The sequence below is a fragment of the Vicia villosa genome, unplaced genomic scaffold, assembly GCF_029867415.1.
Source record: "Vicia villosa cultivar HV-30 ecotype Madison, WI unplaced genomic scaffold, Vvil1.0 ctg.000916F_1_1_3, whole genome shotgun sequence".
Taxonomy (NCBI): domain Eukaryota; kingdom Viridiplantae; phylum Streptophyta; class Magnoliopsida; order Fabales; family Fabaceae; genus Vicia; species Vicia villosa.
In genome coordinates this window covers 207,853-214,519 of record NW_026705413.1, presented here as the reverse complement: position 1 = coordinate 214,519, position 6,667 = coordinate 207,853, and the positions used below count along the sequence as shown (strand labels likewise).

The 6,667-nt window shown below is 36.0% G+C and overlaps 1 long non-coding RNA gene across 1 annotated transcript; it reads right to left on the bottom strand.

Moving 5' to 3' along the window:
- Positions 1-3,101: 3,101 nt before the first annotated feature.
- LOC131632220 (uncharacterized) lies at positions 3,102-6,391 on the bottom strand. The gene is made up of 5 exons (XR_009292928.1): positions 6,133-6,391; positions 5,357-5,422; positions 5,051-5,111; positions 3,389-3,712; positions 3,102-3,306 (listed from the first exon to the last, which is right to left on the bottom strand). It is a non-coding gene; the product is annotated as an uncharacterized LOC131632220 (long non-coding RNA).
- Positions 6,392-6,667: the final 276 nt, after the last annotated feature.

The window sequence follows — 6,667 nt, the reverse complement described above, 5'->3', positions numbered from 1 at the left end:
ATCGTACTCGATGGTATTCACGCTCGTGTCTAAAACTATGGGTGTGTAAGCGAACTGCGCTAATCTGGACTAAAATGCATGCAAAATGTAGGGGAAAGAAAGAGTTGTGCTCGCACGGGCCCTACCCCGCTGCCTATGTATCCATTTTACGGAATAAGAGATACCGTAGCTCGGCTAACTAGTTTCTGTTTGTTTTGTGCTTTTTAGGTGAACGAGTTACATTCGCACTCCGCTGCTCGACCATTGGAGACTTATGCTGGGAATGGAGTGGAAATAACAAGCTCTTAAGAAAAGAAAATCAAAGAGTGTGGTTTGTGTTTTAAAGAATGCATGAGGAAGACCTAAGCTAAGGGGGAAAGCTTGCTACATAATGTTATCATACAAAGGGTACAAGTCTAAACTAAACTAGCAACCTACGAAGGAGAGGGAAAGCAAACAAGAGTATCACACAAACGAGCTCCGCTCGTAAAGCAAACAAAACCAACGCCACTGGCCGAGTGGTAGAAAAGCGGTCCCGCCATAGCCAAGGGGAGTAACTCAACCCAAGTCAACCAAGCATTAGACCTCGCGAAAATGATCGGGCCATAGACAAGAGGAGCGGATCCCTCTCAGCAACCAAGCCGTCACAGATCGTAAAGGAAAACGGTGCGTGCGTACACCGAGCATCAACGTCGATCGACGCGAGCTATAGGAAATGCGGGGGTCAGGCTACATGAACCCTTTTCCTGACATACTCGATAACAAGATCTTGTGCAGGTTCAGAAGCGAGCCACGCGTAGCGTGCGCATACTGAACAGACTCGATGAGACTCGGCGGGGGTTGATTGCTAACCCTTTCCGCGTGCCTTCCATGAGGACTTAACGGAGTGCCATATAAGACTTATTACACTGTGACTCCCTGCCGCAAAGCACAAATATAAACACACCAACAAAAATAGAGCCTCTTTCGAGGACTTGGCCAGATGCATGTCTAGGTCCTACTTCTCATGTTATTGGATGATGCGAGAAAGCGATAAAGTGCGATAGAAATAAAATGAAACGGGATCAATACCAAACGGATGATGATCCGTATACTAAAGTGAAGCAAAGCGAAGAAACTATGAATCCCGCGAGCGAGCTAGCAAAGCAAAAGCAAATGGTCAGCACACCGATTAGCCTTAAGCACACAGAGGTCGACATGCACGTCGAGCATAATCACAATACACCTGCAAGAGGAACAAGCAAACCAAACAAGCAAATATAAAGTAAAAGAATCGTGTCTCCAAAATGAGAACACGATGCGAGTGAAGGAAATCATGTTCCGCAAGTAACGCGGCACACTCAAGCAATAAGCGCCGGTCGGTGACTATCCAAAAGCCTTGCACACTAGCTCACAAGTTAGAGATAACAAACACCGCAATCGGAATTGCGTTACTGCTATAAACAAAAAGAAACAGGCAAGTAATGTAAACATGAAATGGACGATGAAACATCAAAGAGAAATCAAACATGAATGATCTACAAATTAATGAAGACTAAGCATCTAACAGGATAGTACGTCTCATAAGCTTTCCAACGATATAAAGAACGTGTAAATCGGAGCTACGAGCAAAAAGATACGAGAGATTGAAGTTAGAAAAGAAAACAGAAAATTAACACACAGGAACCGGTTCCTGCATAGGACAACCCGGTTCCTGGTACTAAAAACCAGAGGCAGAAATCTGGGAACCGGTTCCCACCTAGGGACAACCCGGTTCCTGGTACTAAAACCAGAGAGTAAAAACAACGCAGGAACCGGTTCCCACCTAGGGACAACCCGGTTCCCAGTACAAAAACACAGAGGCAAAAACAACGCAGGAACCGGTTCCCACCTAGGGACAATCCGGTTCCCAGTACAAAAACACTGAAAGACAGCAATTTTGGATTGAGTGGGAACCGGTTCCCGCCTGAGATAACCCGGTTCTTGCTGTAGAAAAACAGGTTTTTATGCATTTTTAAAGCCTCGGAATCATTCGCACTCAATCCAAAACCATGCCGACTTGAGATTAATCACAAACGAACATCAAATTACATGCTATACGCAAAGAAATGCTCATGGAAGTAGAGAACAAGCACAATCACACATCGATATGAAACATGTTATGAGCAAAGCGCGAATGCGACGCGTCAACCAAAACTACGATCACATTAATGCAACAATGACATCAAGAATTAATACATGTGATAGTGATCAATCCACAAAACATATTTGAACCAAAGTTTAAGCATCAAACGAGGCATTTATCGAGCAAAAAGTTCACCACATGCATTTATACAAACACTTTGAGTGCGTCGCAAGCCATATACGTGAACGTTAACAATTATGCACACGAAACCATCAACGAATCATAGATCCGAACACGAATATCACAATTCATCAACACACATCAATTATATGCAATAAACATCAAATCTAACCACAATTCACATGAACATTCACTACAAGAAAATTAGCGAATTACGACGGTTCATTTTAGAAGGTTACGACGGTTAGAACCGTCACAATGTGCATATTACGACGGTTGTTATTCTGTCCTAAAAACGTGTGTCGCGAGGCTGCATTGCGACGGTTGTCAAAACCGCTATACCAACTGTCGTTCTATGTTACGACGGTTTGGGAACTGTCGTTTAAAGATAATTGCGATGGTTACCAACAGTCGGGAAACGTCGTTTGTTTTTTGTTTTTAATTTTAATTGTGACGGTTTCAAACTGTCGTGTGTGTGACAATGTGACTGTTCAAACCGTCGTAATTTTGATATAAATTTTTTAATATATTTTTCATGGTAACGGTTTAAAGCGCCATTAATTATTAAATTTTTACTTTTAATAACAGTTTAAACCATTATTAATTTTAATCTATAGTATTTTTTAAATATTTTTTATTTTAATTATAATCTACTGAAATATTTTGAAATTCAGTATTATTTTTTTCTTTAAATTATTTCTATTTATGTTATTATTATTTTGTAATATTTTTTATTTGATTTTCTATCACTTTTAAACATACTAAAATTAATTTCAATACAAAAACATGTAATATCAAATAAACATATGTGATATCAAAAAAAATGTGAGTTCCATAATCATGTCATGTAATACAAAAAACCGAAAAACATATCAAATCCTAATCTTATAATAATAAGATTCATAGTGCCAAAAATACATAGGAAATTTTATAATCTAATTAATTCATAGCAACGTCTAATTTGTCCTTCTTGATGATCCATTATCTGCAATTCGGTAGCTAGACTCAGAAGAACGTCTACCATCAGCGGGTGATTCCAATCCCTGAAAGAAAAAAAGTATTAAAATAATACTATTTAAAATAATACTCATGAACTTTAATTTTAAATGCATCAAAATAATATACCTGTCTTCCACTAGAATTTTGCATTTGCCTTAAGCGTTCATTTTCCTCTGTCATAGCATTGTCCCTTTGCTTTAAGAATGCGACTGCCTCCATCAATTCATCAATTTTTGAATTCTTTTCTTTAAGTGCATTAATTTCTTCTTGCATTTCCTTTATTTTTTCATTTTCTTCCAAAGAAGTCGCCGATCTCGTAGATCTATTAATTTGAGACGGCGTAACTCCAAGTCCCATACTACGAACATATCCAGGATGTTCTTTTCCAAATACTTTCTGAAATGCCTCATTTTCAGACACAGAATCCTTAATTGCAGCTTGTAATTTTTCCTGCACATGCAAAAGAGAAAATTGAGCTACTCTTTTGATTTATTTCAAAAATAAAGACTTTGTTATAGCTCGAAAAAGAATTCGTAAAAACCATACAAATATTATTTCTCATGTTAATTACTCTCACTTTCACTTCACTATAGAACACATAATTAATAACATCATTGTCAAAGACAATATACTCCTATAATAAAAAAACAATACAAATGTCAATTAGACTTTTCTACCATTTTTTAACACTACTAGCTATCTAGACAAAAGTGTAGATGAAACTACAGTATTCAGCAGTATTGGTAATACTATAAAAGTGTAGATGAAACTACAATATTCAGCAGAATAAATAGAAAAGGAAAAGAGAAACAAATTGTGACATAGTTATTGAATGGTTTTGGGTGATAGACTAAACTCTAATTCTTGGAGGGAGAGACCGTGAACATATTTGTAATTGTAATTATGTAATTATGTGCCTATAATGAACATATTTTCCATAAATAAAATTAGTTTTGATACTGGTTTCTATAAGTGATCAAACGCTTGTTCACTTCTTCTGAACCTTATAATTTAAGCAATTGTGAAGACTTCTCAAACTTCAAAGAAAGTCATCAGTATCCAAATCCTTTAGCATTTGAAATTTAAGATGGTTAGAGTCTTTGAATCCTTTAGACCATTTTAAATTATTCACTTCTTAGAGAGTCAATCAAAATGACTACACTTATAAATAGGGTGATTAGTTTTCTTTTTTATAAATGTCAATACTCATAAAGGATTTAACATTATCATCTGGTTATAATCTAACTGTGTTTTATTAGAAGAATGCCTTTTCTCTTATAATTCAATTAAAATTTCAACTGCACATATTGCCCTGCTACTTCCACATTTGTCCACATCTTTACTTTTGAATCAAGTTATTATACTACAAGAAAATTATATGGAATGGATGAAATGAACATTTTCACTAATATGTCTTCTAACTAAAACAACCATGCAATATAATTTCTTGGTATGCAGAATATTCTGCCGGGGAATGACATTGGCAACCAGTGACATGTTTTCTCAAACAAAATCTCAAAACATGTTATTGAATGGACATTACAAAGTAGTCATGGCAGTGGATGCAACCATTTTAAACCTATGATTTTGAAGAAACATGACATTAAGAATTATCAATTAAGAACCTAATTAACTTAGCATTCATTAGTTAAGGTTACAATTACATTAAGCATTATCAATTAAGAACCTTAACTTAGCATTCATTAGTTAAGGTTACAATTACAATAATAATAATAATAAAAATAAATTCCAAATTGATCAAAAAGATAATAGTTATGAGTTACTTACCTCAGGAGCGTTTGCAAGGATGGTGGTGGAATCCAAAACCGGGCTTTTGCCTTTGCGTAATCTGTTCAACATACATCTACGAATCAGGACAAGACACATGCACTTTACCATATCCACCCACTGTGTTTCAGTTTTATGAAAGTATGCAATGTAGAAAAAGCACAACACACCAGACCACAAGACATTGCCGCAAAAAGCACAAGACATTGTCGCAAAAAGCACAACACACCAACTCTAAAACAGCCTCTGTACCAGCAAAATAAAAACTGAATGACACTCACTAGTTTAATGGCCAGAATTACACACCTTAATGTAGAAAACCGGAGAATCAAATACTCGTCGTCGTCGCACTTGAGAAGTTTCTTAATAAAACTACAATAGAGAAGAGTTATTGTCAATTCAACATGACTAAAATGGAATCAAAACAAGTCCTACCTAGTCAATTCAACAAGAATAAAAGATGGACATATCAGACACCATGGACAAATATACATGAATGGCAAAAAAACAAGACAAAATTGAGAGATTTGAAAGAAACCAAATGGTAGGGCACGTCTGTTTCATCATCTATAACAGAACCATAGGATAAATATCATCTATAACAGAACTATAGATATTTGATTGCTTCCACACTCATACTATTTAAACACCCAACAAAAAAATCTGATTTTTTTTATAATCTTTACTTAATCCTCCTCTTAATAACCCTTTCAATGTGCTCAGTATCTATTTGTTCAAATGTCTGAGTTGAGTATCATCCCAAATCAAGGAAAGATTCAAACTTTATTCAAACCCACTTCATAATCAACCCACTCTCTCTAATTTGAAATTTGAAATCTCAATTTCTCAAAAACTCATTTTTCACTCTCAAATCCATAACAACAATGGTGTTATCGTGAATCTTCCCATTCTTTCCCCAAGTATCAAATTCTAAACCCTAAAATACTATCATTCATAGTAGAAATTCCAGAATTTAGCACAAACAGAGTTCAAAACCCTAAAATACTAACAAAAAACAAACTAATAACAATCAGAATTGTTACATAGTAGAAAGGGAAATGAAAACAAAATCGAACACTTACAAGTTAGTCGTTTAAGGTAGCAGAATGAGTAAACTCATTGATAGGATATATTCATGTTTGATGGTCGGTTGAAGATGATAGAGGAAGAAGAAGAGAAAAATTAATAAAAAAAACCCTTTGATGTTCGCGCTTTAGAATTTAGGGGGAAGGGAGCCAACTTTATATTTGGGTGGCGGCGGGTGGAGCAACAGTCGTAAAATTTCGTTTACATTGTTATTGCATTTAAGGATGGATTTAGGGGTAGGAACGTGAAGTGATTGTTATGAATTTAAATATGGGAGGTGTGGCAGGTGAGATAACCGTCGCAATATAGAGTTTAGGGCGGTTGAGAGACTAACTGTCGCGACTTTTATTAATTTTTTTTAAAATTAAACGACAGTTGTCCAAAACCGACGTGGGTACTGTCGCGATTGGAGAAAGAGGGCGGTTATCATCTAACTGTCGCGACTTATGTGTCGTAAATCTCTAATTTTCTTGTAGTGATTATCGATTCGAGCAAAAACAAACAAACTCACCGATCAATCATCATCAATCA